Here is an 18,638-nt window from a genome sequence, read left to right on the forward strand (position 1 = left end):
TCCTCTGTCCATGGGATTCTCCAGACAAGACTACTGAAGTGGGTAGCCATGCCCTCCTCCAGGTGATCTTCCCAATCCAGGAATGGAACCCAGGTCCTCTGCACTGCAGGCAGAGTCTTTACCCCTAAGACACCAGGGAAGCCCTAGTATAATGATAATTACTGTAGTTCAGGCCCCTTGACTCTCTGATGCTCTGACCCAGCTACTTTGGCAAGGATGATCTTCTGCAGGGTCTGCATCCAACTGGCCAAGTCAGCAGGGAAAAAAATGAAAAGTCTCTGCTCCCCCATGTCTGCAGCATCACCTTGCTCTCCCTCGCCCAAGGGCAAGTCTCTTTGCATTCTGTCTGGTTTCCTGCATGGAGCTTGCTTCCTGTCTTTGACAGAGCTTGGCCCCATCTTAATGGCAAATCTACCTAAGTTTCCCCATTGGGTGCTGGTTCAGCTAACTGATCTGTACCTGCAAATATGAGGGACTGATATATAGCTGTGTGTGTGTGTATGTCATAGAAAGGCTACATAGCAAAATGATTACAGAACCAATCTGAGAATGAATAAAACATGTCCTGTGTTGGTTTTTTTTTTTTTTAATGAGAAAACCAAAGAAAGATGGGCACATTGTTTTGGGTTGTCCTTTTTTGAGCGAGCAAAATGAGGGGGGAAATGCTGAGTCCCAGAAAAGCTGAGCACTCAGAATGGGAGCCGAGTGCTTTTTGCCACCTCATTTAACAGACTTCCAAAGGCAGCCACCTCCTCAGTATTGGGAGAAGCTCATCCCCATGGCCCCAACAATCTGCGGACCCAGCTCGGTTATTCCCCTGCAGCTGTGCCCTGCCTGCCTGGGCCTCTCCACCTGCCCCAGAGTCCTGGCTATTGAACAAGTACTGTTTGATCTCGCCACATATCTCAGCCTGCACTTCCTGACTCAGAAACCAGCCTTCTTGCTCTGCGGTGGTGTCTCTTGATCCTGGCAAGCCTGTTCCCAGCTCTCTATATCAGGGTCCTCCCTACAAAGGCTGATTATGACAGGGAGATGCAAGATACATTTTCTTTCTTTTTTTTTTTTTTTTCCAATTCAGGTGTTTTTTTTTTCCATTTATTTTTATTAGTTGGAGGCTAATTACTTCACAACATTGCAGTGGGTTTTGTCATACATTGACATGAGTCAGCCATGGAGTTACATGTATTCCCCATCCCGATCCCCCCTCCCACCTCCCTCTCCACCTGATTCCTCTGGGTCTTCCCAGTGCACCAGGCCCAAGCACTTGTCTCATGCATCCCACCTGGGCTGGTGATCTGTTTCACTATAGATAATATACATGCTGTTCTCTCGAAACATCCCACCCTCACCTTCTTTCAAACCACCAAAGGCACTACGTAAGTATATGAATGCACACATTTGTCAAGAACTGGCACACAGTACTGCTAATGACTGAATCAGAGCTGGCTGGGGAAAACCAGATGAGCTACCAGCAAACTTGTTAATTTGTGGCAGATAGACACCATGAAGAGAGTGCTGGTGTTGTTGCAGAGAAAAGTAAAAGAGAGGAATGAGTTTTTCTTTCCTTTTTCCTGAGAACAAAGAAGATAAAAACAGTGAGCAGGCCTGAACATACTTAGTTTAGTTTTTTTCTTTTTGCTTTAACTGCTCCTAACTCTGCATGTCTGTTACTAAGTTTGCTTTTCTGCCCCCTAACTGCAGGAGACACAGTTCACAATTTCTCCTTTGACTCTACGCTGCATATGACCCCATCTGGTGTCTTCCCTTACAGCACCCTTCCGCTTGTAGTTACACATCAGAAAGAAGACTGCAGAGCCACCACCACCGAACTGCCAGACTCAGTTACTGGGTTACTGATGCCAGTTTATGATGATTTGAAACAATGCAAGAGGAAGAAATCAAGATCCTACCACCTTTGTTCTTCATCACCAACTCCTGACTGCGAGCCCTTGCGTATGTAAGCCCCTAGACTACTCATGGAGGCGGGGAACAGTTCTTGAGGCATAAGCCTCCTGTGTTCCCCTCTCTGCCAGCTGAGAATTAAAGCCACCTTTCTATTTCCTCCAAACTCTTCCTCCATATCTTTTTTTTTTTTTGGCTTCTGTGGGCAGAGAAGGCCAAGATTTGGGCCAGCAACAGTGTCAAGGCCTTCGAGTTTTCATGCACTCACTGGCTGAGTTGTTGCTGGAATAAGTCTGCTTCCTTGTCTGCACAATGGGCTTAATAATAAAAAACAATACCCGTTCTACTTACCTTATGAGATTCTTGTGAGGATCAAAGAGTGTAAAATTCTATGAAGCTTATTTTTTAAAAATCCTTGCATACAAGATTATTAGCTCTATAATTAGCAAAGTACCTTGCTTAAAATAAGTGCTCACTAGACTTTAGAACTGCAGTTTGATTGCAAAAGGAAATGCTATTATTTCATGGCATTTTGTACCTGACATTCTTGTTTGTCTGTTTATTACCTCTTTCCTCCATTAGTCTCAAAGCTCAATGAGAGCAGGAATTCTGACCGTTGTACCTCCGAGCTGTCATGCCCTGGGTGGTCTAGGTACATCGATAATGTCATTAAATAGTCTTGGAGTGGCAGAATGACAGCTTTCTGGCTCAAGGGGAAGCAGTGGAGGGAGTAGTTAAAATGGGCTTAATTCCTGTGAATGCATGCTAATCTAACTAGAGCCTGCTGCTTTTTGTAGAAGCAAAAATATATCTTAGAAAGTGACCAGATCATCTTAGAGATGGAAATATGGGAGGACACACTGAGCCTGAGGAACAGGTAAGAGAACTGTGAATTTTGAGAGGGAAAAGATTTGTACTAAATGTCTCCTAGAGGACTGACCCTTTCTGGGTTGCCCCAGAAGGTAAATGGGGACCTGCAGAGAGATGGAGCATGTTTTAGTTAAGGTATTTGAAAATGGGCTGGCCCAGGAGGCATGAGTTTCTTGCCAGAGGAGATATTTAAGAAGAAGCTGGATGAATCTGTGGCACTAATGTTGTAGGTGGATTACTATGATACTGGATAGGATATAAAATGGCATCCATGGCCCTATTTAATTCTGCCTATAAGGCTCCAGAGGCAAAGCCCAATATAAATAAATAATATAAAATCATAGGGAAAGGAAAGGGGCTCAGGGGAAGAAGGGGAAGATGTGGGAATCTCTGCAATTCTTCTTTGTTGAGAATCTTTTTTATCCAAAATCCCTGGTCCCCCTAGGGGAACCTCAGACACCACCCACACCCAACTCAGAACAACCCGTGGTTCACATGCTCCTTCTCCAGCCAGATCTATGCCTCTCGCTGGGTCATACAACCTAAGTCTAGTCCTCTACTCTGGTCATCCCAATCCTCAGTCACCCCCTCCCATCAAGACCTTCCTAGGTGCAGCTCTCCACTTGTTCCCCTTTCATATAAGCAAGACATCTATTTACTTCATAAGAACGCTTTCCATGCATTTAACTTCAAAACATTTATACCAAGTGGGATTTTGTATTCCTCATTGATTACATGTTTGTACTCCACCAAAATTCATGTGTTGAAACACTAACTTCCAATGTGGCTATATGTGGAGATGGGACCTCTTAAACAACAGTGGTTAAGGTTAGAGGTCATAAGTATGGAGTCCTGATCCAAGAGTATTAGTGTCCTTATGAGAAGAGACACTGAAATTTGCTCTTTCTGTCTTCCATGTGAAGACACAGCAGCAAGAAGGTAGGTATCTACAAGCCAGGAAGACAGTCCTCACTAGCAACTGAATCAGACAAGCACCCTGATCTTGCACTTCCTACCTTCTAGAATTCTGAGAAAGTAAGTTTGTGTTGTTTAAGCCACTGTGGTATTTTGTTACAGCAGACCAAGCAGATGAATACACCCTCTTAGAGGTAAAGTAACTTCAAGAATAAAGCATTATTTGAACCTCAGTTCTGCCACTTGCTACCGGGAGGACCTTGGCACATTGTTTTTTTCTCTCTGAGCCTCAGTGATCTCAACACCTGCCATGGAAATCTATTGTGAGGGAGGAGAAGTCATACATAGGGTATGTGGGACACAGTAAAACTTTACCTTAGAAAATGTTAGATCTAAAGGAAGATACCTTCATCTTGAGGCAAGAGCATCTCTTGGTGAGATTACTTAGAAGAAAAAACAACAGCCATGATATAAACCACCTGCCCCTATCAAGACCACTCCCTCTGGACATTGAACTTGAAGTTCCCACTTGTTTATCAGCTACCCTTTGGGTTGGAGGAAGAATGTGCTTTGTCTCCCAACACCAGCCTCTCCTGACATCCACAGCCGAGAAGCCTTTTTGTGCACCTCTCCGTAGAGTTTTGGAATCACAGCTAAGTCAATCAACCAGTCTGCTGAGAACATTCACATTCTGCGGCCCTCCTGAGACCTGCAGACATAGGTCATGATTCCACGTGCACAGTTTCCAGGTAACACTCATGGCCGGGGGGCTATAATTCATTCCCTGAGGCCACCCCCTGAAAGACAGCTGGAGGTCCCCCACTGCGGAGCCAAACTACCCGCTCGACCCATAAGCGTCAGCAGCTTGTTAGATCAAATCAGAGGCAGGAGAGATTTACTGTTTATCTCAAAACACAATGAACGGCAATGTCAATTCCAGACAAACGGCAGGAGAGTGTGCCTGTTGCCAAATTGCAGACCTCGCTTCTGAAGAGCAGCTGCCCCGAGTGCTGGCCTTGAACACGTCTCAGCATGCTGCCTCATCAGAGTGTGCACATCTGGATGTGCTAGTAAGAGCGAGAGCTGTACATTTTTCTTGCTGTTGAAGTATGGCTCCCCAGGGACACAGCAGGTCTGGCCAACACAGACACTTCCCGCATCCTGACCTCAAACAAGCCCACATTCTCCAGGATAACAGAGGGAAAGCTTCCAAGTCTACAAGCTGCTGTCAACCAAGAATTCAGGCATCCTTGCTTCGTGCTGAGAGGAAGCTCTTAAACAGATCACTGCCTGGGCTGAGCTTAGTGGAGAAGGAAGTAGAAAATGTGATTAACATGTAACTATAAAATGTTGCAGCCATAAAAAGAGAAGGGAAAGAAATTAAGTGTAAGTAACGGCTGTGTGAACGGCCACATCGAGCCACTTCCACAAGCCCCGTCTCACCAAACAGCATCATCTTGTTTTGTGCTGTGAGCTTAGTCGCTCAGTCATGTCCAACTCTTTGTGACCCCATCGGCTGTAGCCTGCCAGACTCCTCTGTCCATGGGGATTCTCCAGGCAAGAATACTGAAGTGGGTTGCCATGCCCTCCTCCAGGGGATCTTCCCAACCCAGGAACTGAATCCATGTCTCCCACATTGCAGGCAGATTCTTTACCACCTGAGCCACAAGGGAAACACAAGGTAGAAACTGCCTTAAAGGCATCGCAAAATTAGTGATGTTCTGCCAGCAGCCACACTAACCACACAGAGATTCTGATCACAGTCAGTGTACTAGAGTCTCTGATACCCTTGCATTTGATGTTAAAAAATAGTGACCCATATTGCAGGAAAAATAATGGAGGTTGGTTGGTTCTCAAACTGCATTGTCATAATCAGGTGTGACAGGTTACAACTCATTTGTTTCAAAAGTAAAGAAGTCATGCTGGGAAGAAAAAGAGAAAATATGTCTGAGATTTCTCATCATTTCACTTATATTTTGAATTGATTTCCTGGAGGGAGAGAAAAAGAAGTTATTAAAGGGGAAACGAAGGCCACAATAGGGATCAACTAAATGAGAAAAAAATCTGCTTGTCTTGTGAGGGAACTCACACAATGGAGGAAGTTCATCAAATGGGTCTAGGATGGCTAATGGCCTAGGGATTTTATGTTCTAGAAAAGGGAGTTGCATTCTGGTTGTTTGTGCTAATTAAGGACTAAAGCTTGTAACTTGGGTTGTTGTTATTGTTTTAGGTGCAAAGTCATGTCTTAGCAACTCTTTTGCAACCCCTGGACTGTAGCCCACCAGGCTCCTCTGTCCATGGGGTTTCCCAGGTAAGAATACTGGAGTGGGTTGCCATTTCCTTTTCTAGGGAATCTTCCCGATCTAGGGATCGAACCCATGTCTCCTGCATTGCAGGTGGATTCTTTACTCTGAGTCACCTGGGAAGCCCTGCAGCTTGGGTAGGGTGGAATAAATCCATAAGTCCATATGAGAGAATCCGTGTCCATGTTATTATATGAAACCATGAGTGTATACTATGAAATATATGATGAAGTCCATACATGATGACTTAAATCCCACTTTTTACTGTTCAGGAGAGTCTTCTTTTAGGTTCAGCACACTAGAACTGCTCACAGTTCCTGGTCCTTTGTCTGTTTTGCCTGGTTAGACCCAGTAGTGGTGAAACAAGGCATCAAGTTTTGATACCTCCAAGTCAGTTGATGATGCAGGTGGAAAAGTTCTTCTTTTACAAAATAAAGTTGTTGAGGCAGAAATTGGGGCAAGTACTCCAAGCATCTGCTCTGAGCAGGACCACTGCTGCCATGGTAGGAAAGAGATTCAGATTTGCAGGAACTTGTGTGTCAATGGCTCCTGCCTGAACAAGCATTATAGGAGCTCCAGCACTCCTGTCCTGCCCCTAGAGGCTTTAGGCAATACCCCCTCCCAACCTCAATGCTCCTAGGCCCATCCTTGTTTCATTACAGCCTCTGGCTCACACCTCTTCTAACGCTTGCCCTTCCTTATTCTCCAGGAGAAATTCTGTCCCTTACAAATTCATTCTCTGATTTAGAGTTGATAGTACAGACTTCTTAAATTGTATAGTTCTTCCACTATCTCCCACCAACCACTTTCCTCACTGAAGTTTTGTTAATGTGAACCAGAAGAACATCAAGTTCTGGTGATGAATCAAACAAGGCAGACCCAGATGATGTTCTGCTTGGTCCCTGAGTCCCAAGTCAAGTCCAAGCTCACTTGACTCCTAGCTGACTTAGACTAAAGGGACCTCATGACCTGTGCCCAGAGAAGCTACCACATGTTTGGCTACGTGATGGGGACACAGAGACCCCACTCGAGATCTCTCTCTCTGCTGCTTGCTCGCGGTGAGACCCTGGGTGAGGAACCTGACCATCTTGAGCCTCAGTCTTCTGATGTGAGAAATGGAGATAATTATTGTCACTGTCTGGTAGGGTGGGTGTTACAGGAAGTAAAGGAGATGATACTTAGCACAGCAATTGAAACAAAAGAGAAGCTATATTCTTTGCAATGATGGGGTAGTTTTGTAACTTGATTGTGGTGGTGGTTACATAAATCTACACGTGAGAAAACGGCATAGAGCTGTGGACACGCATTGTCCCGGTGTCAGTTTCCTGGTTTTGATGTTGTCCTCTAGTTGCACAACCACTGGGGGAAACTGGGTGACATTTTGCACTATCTTTTGATATGAAGATCTACAAAATGAAGCTTCATATATCTTTGTACTATCTTTGAAACTTCCTCTGAATCTGTAGTTAACTCAAGATAAATAGCGCCAGACCAGAAAGGAAGAAAAGGGGAGAGGTGGGAAAAGCTATGAATAGGATGGCTATTGTTTGGAGATTTCATTTCCTTAACTGCCCTGCTTTTAACTCTAACGCTGTCTGCTGAGCCTTCTGCCAGTTCCCCTTTGCCCTTCACCATAGCCCTTGGTTTAAGACACATCACTACGTCTCAGATCCACAGCTTCAGCCTCCATCCCGGCTTTGCTGGAGACCGTCTCGGAGCCACATTTCCCTGGGCTACTTCCCGCGTCTGTCACACCCACAGGAAGGTCTCCCAGTCCTGCCCTTCCCCCAGCAAGACACACACTTGGTGTGTTCCGACTGCTCGGGCAAGTTCCAGGACAAGAGACAGACTGTGCTGGGGGGATCTCGTTCCAGGGAGGGTTATCTCGCTGTGGGAACTGGGCTCTCCCAGGTCCTACTGGTTTGACCTTGAAGGGTCGCCTCTTCCTACAGCTGTGCAACCTCCCATGGTCGCTGAAGCTCAGTTTCCCTTCTGTGAAACAGACATGCGGTTACTGGGAGGATTACCTGGGAGAGCAAACAGGCTTTGAAAACTGTAACACAACTGCGCAATGGCAGCTGGCATTGCTATTAAGACCCATGAGAAGCAGAGGTTTTGGAGTTTGGGGCCGTTTTCCAGGGAGAAGGACCAGGTACAGAGGCTAGAAAGGTGGGCCCTGCTCCAGATGTTGGAATTGCTATAGAAGAGTTAAAATTGCAACAAAGGAAATCATAGAAAATACACACAGGATAAACTCTGGGCGGAACAGGCTCAGGAGACTTGGGAAGTGACCATGAATGTCTTCAAAGAGCAAAGAAAAAAAATGGTAAGTATGCACGTCAGGCTACGGAGATCTACGATTAAAGAAAAAATGCGAGAATGAATAACGAGAATTAAAGTTCTGCAGACAAGAACAGGAGGGCAGGAAACGACCCCAGCCCTCCTCCTGAGTACATTCTTCATTACATCCTTTCTTGCGCCCTGGGAAGGAAGGAGGGGCGGCACACAGCTTTGAAGGACAAAACGGGGCAAGTTGAGACCACATGGCTGGTGAGATAATGAGAGATTAATAAGAGCAATTTCCAGATCTGTCAGAGAATGTGAGTGTGACTAAGACTGGAACACAATTTGGGTGTCCCTCCTAAGATGCTGGTGACAGAAGGGGAAGAGAGGGATTTGGGGATCAGAAACCTTGCCTAGGGACTGAGAGGCCCTGGAGGGGAAGATCCACTTCTGGAACAGATATCAAAGAACTGCCTCCTACCAATTCTCGCCTCATTGCTCAGAGAGAGCAAACCCTGGCCAAGCCTCTAGCGGTAAGCGTGACCCCCACTCAGCTCCTGGGCTCAACTTCCCTGCTGGCTCCCCTTCCAGCTTGGATGGACAGTTCCTTGTCCGTACTAAGCTACATTTGTGGGAATTGGTATTTAATATCAGCTGGTGTTTGATCCACAAAACTGTTAGTGGTGAGAGCTGAGGGAGCGATTCTCAAGGCATAGAAAGTTCCCTGAAGAAGGTTGGAGTCGCATTGCCTGAAAGGCAACAACCACATTTGGAAAATGATGGTGTGACTGGCCCTGGGTGTCTAAGCATGTCAGACCTGACTTCTGATCCTGGTGCCTCTACCTGCTAACCATGTCTCCTTGGAAAGGGACTTAACTACTTAGTTTACTCGCTGAGATTCAGTGTTCTCAGACATGAAGGGGGAATGACATTATGTCCTCTGAAGGATGATCAAGAAGATTTCCGAAGATAACAGGTGCAGTGCCCAGGGCTACACCTCAGTACTGTGCTCAACAAAACAGCTCCTTTCCAGTGCATTCAGGGAAACCAAGGTGAAGGGAATCTTTGTTTGCAGTAGCCCAGACTGTACCTAACACTGTGATTTAGCCATTGAGACAAACTCAGAGAAGTCACCATTTTCCTTTGGCCCACTGCCATCTTTTTCAAGTCCAGAGCTACCTTTGAAAAGCAGGAAAGGTTAACTGTTTAAAAGAAATACCAAGTGCCAGATGAATGCCATGATGGGTGGGTAGGGATCTGAGCCCCTGAGATCCACCTTTGGGCCCTGTCATTGGCCGGGTCTCGTCCTGATGGAGCCCTGCGCTCCCGCCCCTGGTGGCTTCTTTCCGAGTTTCAGCCACTCTGCCTGCCCTAGATGAAACCTCCCCCAGTTCTCTGCACTCTTCTTTGACATCCTGCTTCTGCAGTCCCAGAAGCCTTGGGTCTCAGGCTGTCTCCTGAATGTGCATCATTCAGTCCTCCATCTCACCTCAGCCCAGTAAACTGCACTAACTTACACGGAGGGGCGAATGAGGCTGAGCTCACGCATGCATTTGCAGCTCAGGAGGACGGGAGGGGTGAGGGCCGAGGGAGTGGGTGTGCAGGACTGGTTGTATGGTCAGCAGGTGTGCAGGCCAGCATACAGCTTAAGGAGCAGCACGGCTGCCCCCTGCCTAAGGACCTCTTCCTCAACCACAGACACATCCTCCCTGGACTCGAGGGGGAGAATGAAGCACCGGTCATGGGACTCAAATTGGCTCCCACACTTAGAGAGCCTTCACCTTTTGGCTGGGTTGGGAAGATCCCCTGGAGAAGAGAACTGCAACCCACTCCAGTATTCTTGCTTGGAGAACTCCGGATGGAGGAACCTGGCAGGCTACAGTCTGGGGTCGCAAAGAGGTGGACACGACTGAGTGAATCTCTTTTTGTCTTCACCTTTTGGCTGAAGGCAAGAGCAGAATCCCTGTAGGCTGAGGCCCTGCCGGCCCCCACCTCCACCCCTGCTACCCTGGGACACAGACTTCGCATTTGACAAATGCCACCGAGACTGGCTCAGTAGCTCTCAGTGAGCTCAGCGTTTTATTCTCCTGCTCCGACAAGTAGTATTTGAGCTGTGAGATCTCATTAGCTCTCCCCTGACCCTGGGGCTTTACATTTTCCGCTGAATTCATTTTAACCAACATTTATTGGCTGTGTGCAGAGCTCTGGGCTCAGCACAGAAAAGCAAACAGTGAACTGGCCCTGGGAGAGCTCGTGGTATAACAGTAACAAACCTGCTAGCCCAGGCTTCTAGCACAGGGCTGGTGGGAACTAGAGAATAAGCCACCCGCTGGAGGGCAGGGTGCTGGAGAATTCTGGCATGCACTGGGTGGCTGCTGGTGAAAGAGAACCATAGAAAGGAGGGAGATTTGATGAGGGCCTTCCTAGGAGAGTTTTCAGACAGAAGAGGTGTGGAGGAGCAGGTGTGGGTAGCCTGCGGCAGGTGGTGGAGAGAAGCTGGAGAAGTAGTTGGGACCAGACCACAGAGAGTACTGGTTAACACTCAAATTTGACATTCAGTGTAGGGGTAAGAGGAATCTGATCTCCCAGATTGTATGGAAATAGCTGAGTGTACATGCATTTTTTAAAAGGGAGATTCCCTATATTTTAATCGGAGTCTCAGTGAGATCCATCACTGCTGATCTAGACCAAAAGGGACCCATCAGGTCATTTATAAAATTATTTATTACAGAGATTTTCCAAATATACCAAAAATAATGGGCACAATATAACAGATTCAAAACGCCCTCCTTCAGTGATGACCAACTCATGGCCAGTCTTATTTCAGCTATTCCTCCATCCATTCCCACTCTCCTGAATTAATTTGACATGAATTCCAGACATTATATTGTTTCAACGGTAAACATTCAATATGTGTCTCTAAAAAATGAAGATTCTTGGGAAAAAAACAAACTCACAAACTTAAGTCCTCTAAAATGTTTAACAATATTTCCTTAATATCATCTATACAGTCAAGTGCTCACATTTGCCTACTTTTATTAACAGTTTGCTTCTTTGATTAGGTATCTAGATACAGTTCGTAAATTGGTTTTTATAGTCTCTTTTAAATCATAGGCTCCCCTTTCATTTCCTTCTCTTTTTTCATTCTCTTCCCATTTTTGTTGAAGAAACTTGGTGTCAACTAAAAAATTAGTCACAATCTAAAATTAGAGAGTTATTTCATTTGGTGGGAATGTTAAGGACTCTGAGCCTGGGAGACAGCATCTCAGTAGCTCTGAGAAACTGTTCTGAGGAGGTGGGAAAGGGAGTCAGGCTATAAACACGGGAGTAGGCAGTCTGAACATCAAAGATTATTGCTAATTAAGGAAAACCAGATATCAAGTTAAAGAATTTAGTGTTCTTTTATGCATAGGAAGATACAAGAGTCTGGGATTATTGAAGTCTTTCCTTTCATATGTATCTCAGCTCTTTGGGGCTAGCATCTTGCATATTTAAGGAGATATTTTTCTCTTTCTTGAATTTCCTTAGGGCCTTCCGGCTCACACTGGAGGGCTGTAATTGCTGATGATTGTGACATCCTTAAGTTCTTCATGCAGGAAGTGGCACCGCTTGCTGGCATGGCTCAGAAATTCATATTCGAAGGGCTAGAATCGTGGATAGCTGTGATATATTTTTGCCACCAACATGGCAGGAAATATTTCATTTCACACTGGTCATTTACCCTATAGAGTTTCTACAGTCTGAATTTTGCGTGTCCCCAGTGTCATTTAATGCGTGCGTCTATCTGTGTCTCCTGTAAATTAGGAGCTAGAGCTAGAATTGTCATCAGATTCAGGTTTGATTCTCCCCTCATCCCCCAGACTACTTCAGGAGGGCCATAATGATAGGGACAGAATAAAGAGACTAAATAGTTGATGAAATAATTAATCCCACTAGGGGATTTTAAGTAGAAATATATGGGAGACCCTAGTAAGTTAATAATTACTCGAGAAAGCAGGTTTGCATAACCACTAAACCAAGCAGGCTTTGCTTAACAACAAAACCAAGCAACAGAAACATAAGCCATGGCCCCCAAACAATAAAACAATGGTAACATGAGACAGACTGGTTCCAAACAGGACAAGGAGTATGTCAAGGCTGTATGCTGTCACCCTGCTTATTTAACTTATATGCAGAGTACATCATAATAAACCCTGGGCTGGATGAAGTACAAGCTGGAATCAAGATTGCCGGGAGAAATATCAATAACCTCAGATATGCAGATGACACCACCCTTATGGCAGAATGTGAAGAAGAACTAAAGAGCCTCTTGATAAAAGTGAAAGAGGAGAGTGAAAAAGTTGGCTTAAAGTTCAACATTCAGAAAACTAAGATCATGGCACTGGTCCCATCACTTCATAGCAAATAGATGGGGAAACAGTGGAAACAGTGGCTGACTTTATTTTTCTGGGCTCCAAAATCACTGCAGATGGTGACTGCAGCCATGAAATTAAAAGACGCTTACTCCTTGGAAGGAAAGTTATGTCCAACCTAGATAGCGTATTAAAAAGCAGAGACATTACTTTGCCAACAAAGGTCCGTCTAGTCAAGGCCATGGTTTTTCCAGTAGTCGTGTATGGATGTGAGAGTTCGACTATAAAGAAAACTGAGTGCTGAAGAATTGATGCTTTTGAACTGTAGTGTTGGAGAAGACTCTTGAGAGTCCCTTGGACTGCAAGGAGATCCAACCAGTCCATCCTAAAGGAGATCAGTCCTGGGCGTTCATTGGAAGCGCTGATGCTGAAGCTGAAACTCCAATACTTTGGCTACCTGATGCGAAGAGCTGACTCATTTGAAAAGACCCTGATGCTGGGAAAGATTAAGTGCAGGAGGAGAAGGGGACGATAGAGGATGAGATGGTTGGATGGCATCACCAACTCAATAGACATGAGTTTGGGTAAACTCTGGGAATTGGTGATGGACAGGAGGCCTGGCATGCTGCAGTCCATGGGGTTGCAAAGAGTAGGACACGACTGAGCGACTGAACTGAACGTGAGACCTATATCCTGCCCAGTGAATTCAGTGAATTCAGTTCAGTTCAGTCGATCAGTCATGTCCTACTCTTTGCGACCCCATGAATCGCAGCACACCAGGCCCCCCTGTCCATCACCAACTCCCGGAGTTTACTCAAACTCATGCCCATTGAGTCGGTGATGCCATCCAGCCATCTCATCCTCTGTCGTCCCCTTCTCATCCTGCCCCCAATCCCTCCCAGCATCAGGGTCTTTTCAAATGAGTCAACCCTTCACATGAGGTGTCCAAAGTACTGGAGTTTGAGCTTCAGTCCTTCCAATGAATACCCAGGACTGATCTCCTTTAGGATGGACTGGTTGGATCTCCTTGCAGTCCAAGGGACTCTCAAGAGTCTTCTCCAACACCACAGTTCAAAAGCATCAATTTTTCAGCACTCAGCTTTCTTCACAGTCCAACTCTCACATCCATACATGACCACTGGAAAAACCATAGCCTTGACCAGACGGATCTTTGTTGGCAAAGTAATGTCTCTGCTTTTTAATATGCTGTCTAGGTTGGTCATAACTTTCCTCTCAAGGAGTAAGCGACTTTTAATTTCATGGCTGCAGTCACCATCTGCAGTGATTTTGGAGCCCAAAAAAATGAAGTCTGACACTGTTTCCACTGTCTCCCCATCTATTTCCCATGAGGTGATGGGACCAGATGCCATGATCTTAGTTTTCTGAACGTTAAGCTTTAAGCCAACTTTTTCACTCTCCTTTTTCACTTTCATCAAGAGGCTTTTTAGTTCCTCTTCACTCTCTGCCGTAATGGTGGTATCATCTGCATATCTGAGGTTATTGATATTTCTCCCGGCAATCTTGATTCCAGCTTGTGCTTCTTCCAGCTCAGCATTTCTCATGATGTACTCTGCATGTAAGTTAAATAAGCAGGGTGACAATATACAGCCTTGACGTACTCCTTTTGCTATTTGGAACCAGTCTGTTGTTCCATGTCCAGTTCTAACTGTTGCTTCCTGACCTGCATACAGGTTTCTCAAGAGGCAGGTCAGGTGGTCTGGTATTCCCATCTCTTTCAGAATTTTCCACAGCTTATTGTGATCCACACAGTCGAAGGCTTTGGCGTAGTCAATAAAGCAGAAATAAATGTTTTCCTGGAACTCTCTTGCTTTTTCGATGATCCAGCAGATATTGGCAATTTGATCTCTGGTTCCTCGGCCTTTTCTAAAACCAGCTTGAACATCTGGAAGTTCATGGTTCACGCATTGCTGAAGCCTAGCTTGGAGAATTTTGAGCATTACTTTACTAGCGTGTGAGATGAGTGCAATTGTGCGGTAGTTTGAGCATTCTTTGGGGTTGCCTTTCTTAGGGATTGGAATGAAAACTGACCTTTTCCAGTCCTTTGGCCACCGCTGAATTTTCCAAATTTGCTGACATATTGAGTGCAGCACTTTAACAGCATCATCTTTCAGGATTTGAAATAGCTCAGTGAGTTAGTAACCTCCAAAACACATTGTTTATCCCCTAAGACATGTTCTTTGCACAATACCCCCAAACAATAAAACAGTTGTAGAAAATAAAGCCTACAACCTGCCCAATGATGTCATCAGGATAATGATGACCAAAACAGGCTCTGTGCACACAAAAAACAATCATTTATGGGAAGGTCACTTTTCAAAATGAAAGACTCTCATTGTACTGAGACTTAAAAATATTTTTCCAAAGTGTTATGACAGTCCTGGCCTGACCATATAGGGAGGGACAAATAAACTTCCCTGCTCTATATGGGGGTAGAACTGGTGATGGAAATGTGACATCTTCTCAAGAAAGACAAAGAAGTTCTTCTCCCCTTCTCCATTTTTCCTTTGATTATAAGAGTGTAGCCACTAAGTTTTTGGGGGCGCAGCATTTCTCACTCGCCTGCTTGTAAACCTCCCAAGTGTCTTATTCTTATAAATCACTTCTTATCTACCACTTTGCTCTCGCTGAATTCTTCTCTGCACGAAGACATAAAGAACTACCGTGCCAGAGCTCTTCGGAGCCCTGGAAATGACACCAATCAGTTTCAGTAATGCCCAATTTTCTCCCTACTTGGCATCAGAATGATTTTATGCTGGGAAGAGAAACACCAGGCTTTTCCAGAAGGGCTCTCTGTAAAGTGGAATCTGGGCAGAGTTAGGGAGACTGGGAGGCAGGGAGGCCAGCTGCGAGGCTCCTGCAGTGATCTCAGCAAGCTGCTGCCCTCCAGCCTCATTAAGGATCTCTTGTAAAGGGAATGGCAGAGGATGAGATGGTTGGATGGCATCACCGACTCAATGGACATGAGTCTGAGCAAACTCTAGGAGATGGTGAAGAACAGGGAAGCCTGGCGTGCTGCAGTCCATGGGGTTGCAAAGAGTCAGACACAATTGAGCTACTGAACAGCAACAATCACAAATAAGGGGTGCCTTCATTTCAGAATGCCCTCTGCAGCTGCAGGCATCCCTCTGAAACGACAAGCTTGTTTTTGTGACCTGGTCGGACTTGAGAGTCATCTGAGGGCCATGAAGCAACTAAATACAGCAAAATGAATGAGCCATTTTATGGCTATTAAAAAACCCACTTTTTTTTTTTCTGAAGTTTGTTGGGTGAATTAGATCTCCAATATACTGCCCCTCCCTGGAAACATAAAATCCCCAGGGGTTGGGAGGTGAGCTGGGAAGGATCAGAGCACAACGAGAATTCCTGCCTGTGTTTTACTGTGTGTGTTTTAAAGGAGAGAGACATCAGCTGTTTGTTTTTTTTTTTTTTACTGGCAAATACTTACAGTGAAAAAGGTATCATTGCAATATCTCATCTTTTCAAAAAGGTACAAGGAATTTAATGTTTGGAAATGGCTTTCAGTTTCTTTGGGAATCAAAAATAGTCCTGTAGTCTGTATGTCCATCGGCTAGTCTCTGACTCTCCCTGAAATACAGGAAAGAAAGCGGGGAGCATATCACACCCCTTACACATAGAAGTATCCAGTAATGTAATTTTTGAATGTGTAACTCAGCTTATTTTCCCATAGTCTTGAGTCATAAAATCAGACATTAATTTTAGAAAACACTTTGATTCTAAGATGTAATAAAATTGTATTAGATGCTGTGAAACATTTTAAAGTGTGCTTTTAAAGGAAAATAATACACTTTGGATAACTATTAAGGAGCTCGGCTATTCAAAATAAACTATAAAATGCAAATAAAAATGTACTTGGATTCTATTTGAACTTTGGCACACACCTTAGAAACCTGCTGTGGCAACAAGAATGGCAGCTGAACTGAGCAGGCCCCCCGGGACCCAGCACCAACAAGGCACCCACTCTCCAGACCTTGCAGCTTGATCTAATGCAAACTAACGCCAAGGACACCTCAGCATCTATGTCTGAGCATTCTGAGGAAGCCGACTTTAAGAATGAGCAGGTTGAAGTGGCATGGAGGGAGCAGAGAAGCGGGCAGAAATAGACCTGATGTGCCCTCAGAGGAGCCTTTGGGGCAGCGGTTGGGGAGGGAGGGAGGAAGGACTCTGAAGCCTCATAAGTCAAGGTTTCAGAACTTGACTACCACTTCCTGGCTGGGTGGGTGATCTTGGACAAGCCATTTAACCCCTTCTTCATTTCCTTTCTCTATTAATGGGTATAAAAGACATTCCTGGTGGTACGGTGGATAAGAATCCGCCTGCCAATGCAGGGAACACGGGTTTGATCCCTGGTCTTGGAAGTTTCCACATGCCACAGGCCTGTGCTCTGCAATAAGACAATTCACCACAATGAGAAGCTCGCGCAACACAGTTAGAGAGTAGCTCCTCTCTCCTCAACTAGAGCAACCCGTACGCAGCAATGAAGACCCAGCACAGCCAAAAATAAGATTAATTATTTTAAAAGTCTATTTAAAAAAAAATCCCTTGCTTGTAGTAACCAGTAATAGGTGGGGACTAGAAATAATGGTTAGGAATATTGACTGGAACCAAATAGTTGACCAAGAAATGATAAATGTTAATATTACCAGGATATACAAGAAAGAAAATCAATAATAAAGGAAGATGTTAGCTATCATTTATAGCTGAGGGAGTATTCTATAATCTCGTTTTTGTTATTCAGTAAAGATAATGTCAAGGGATTTCTCTAATTTATGAATATTGAAAGTCTGTGGTATGGTAGCCAGCTTCTAAGATTATGTCCTGTGACTCACAGTCTTCATGACTAGAGGGGGATGTGTAGTCTCTCCATATTGTGAGAGGACTGGCCTGTGTGGTTTATAGAATATGGCAGAAATAATGGAAGTCACTCCTGAGATTAGGTCATAAATACATTGTATCCATATGCAAATGAATGAAGTTGGATCTTTATCTCATACCACATGCAAAGAATTTAGTAAAAAATGGATCAAATACCTGAATGTAAGAATTAGACCTATAAAACTCTCAGAAGAAACACAGGAAAATCTTTATGACCTTGGATTAGGCAATGGTTTCTTAGATATGACATTAAAAACACACACACACAAAAGAAAAAAAGTGGATAACTGGATGCCATCAAAACTAAAAATTTTTGTGTTTTAAGACCAAAGTCTTGGGATTTCCCTGGTGGACCAGTGGCTAAGACTCCAAGGTTCCAATGCAGGGTGCCAAGGTTCAACCCCTGGTCAGGGAACTAGGTCCCATATGCCACAACTTAAAAAAGAAAAAAGATCCCTCATGCCGCAATAAAGGTTGACAATCCCGTGTGCCTCAACTAAGACTCAACGTATCCAAATAAATAAATAAATACATTTTTTAAAAAAAAGACCAAAGTCTTGATCAAGAAATGGAAAATAAAAAATTCTCACAAAAATGGGAGAAAAATTTTGCAAATTGTATTTGATAAGGGTCTTGTATCTAAAATATATAAAGAACACATATAGCTCAATAATAAAAAGACAAATAAATGTACAAAGGATCTGAACAGGCCTTTCTCCAAAGAAGATATACACATGGCCTCGAAGCACATGAAAAGATGTTCAATATCACCGGCCATGAGGGAAATACAAATCAAAAACACAATGAAATACCACTCTATCCTGACTAGGATGGCTGTATTAAAAAAGACAATAAAAAGTGTTGGCATGGATGTGAAGAAATCCAGCCCTTTATACCTTGCTGTATAGACTGGGAATATAAAACAGTACAGTTACTTTGAGAAGGAGTTTGGCAGTTTCTCAAAATGTTAGACACTGATTTATCATATAACTGAGCAAATCCATTCCTAGATATTTGCCCAAGAGAAGTAAAAACACATGTGGACACAAATACTTGTACATGAATATTCATAGTGGTATTATTCATAACAACCAGAAAG

This window comes from Odocoileus virginianus, chromosome 7 (assembly GCF_023699985.2).
Source record: "Odocoileus virginianus isolate 20LAN1187 ecotype Illinois chromosome 7, Ovbor_1.2, whole genome shotgun sequence".
Taxonomy (NCBI): domain Eukaryota; kingdom Metazoa; phylum Chordata; class Mammalia; order Artiodactyla; family Cervidae; genus Odocoileus; species Odocoileus virginianus.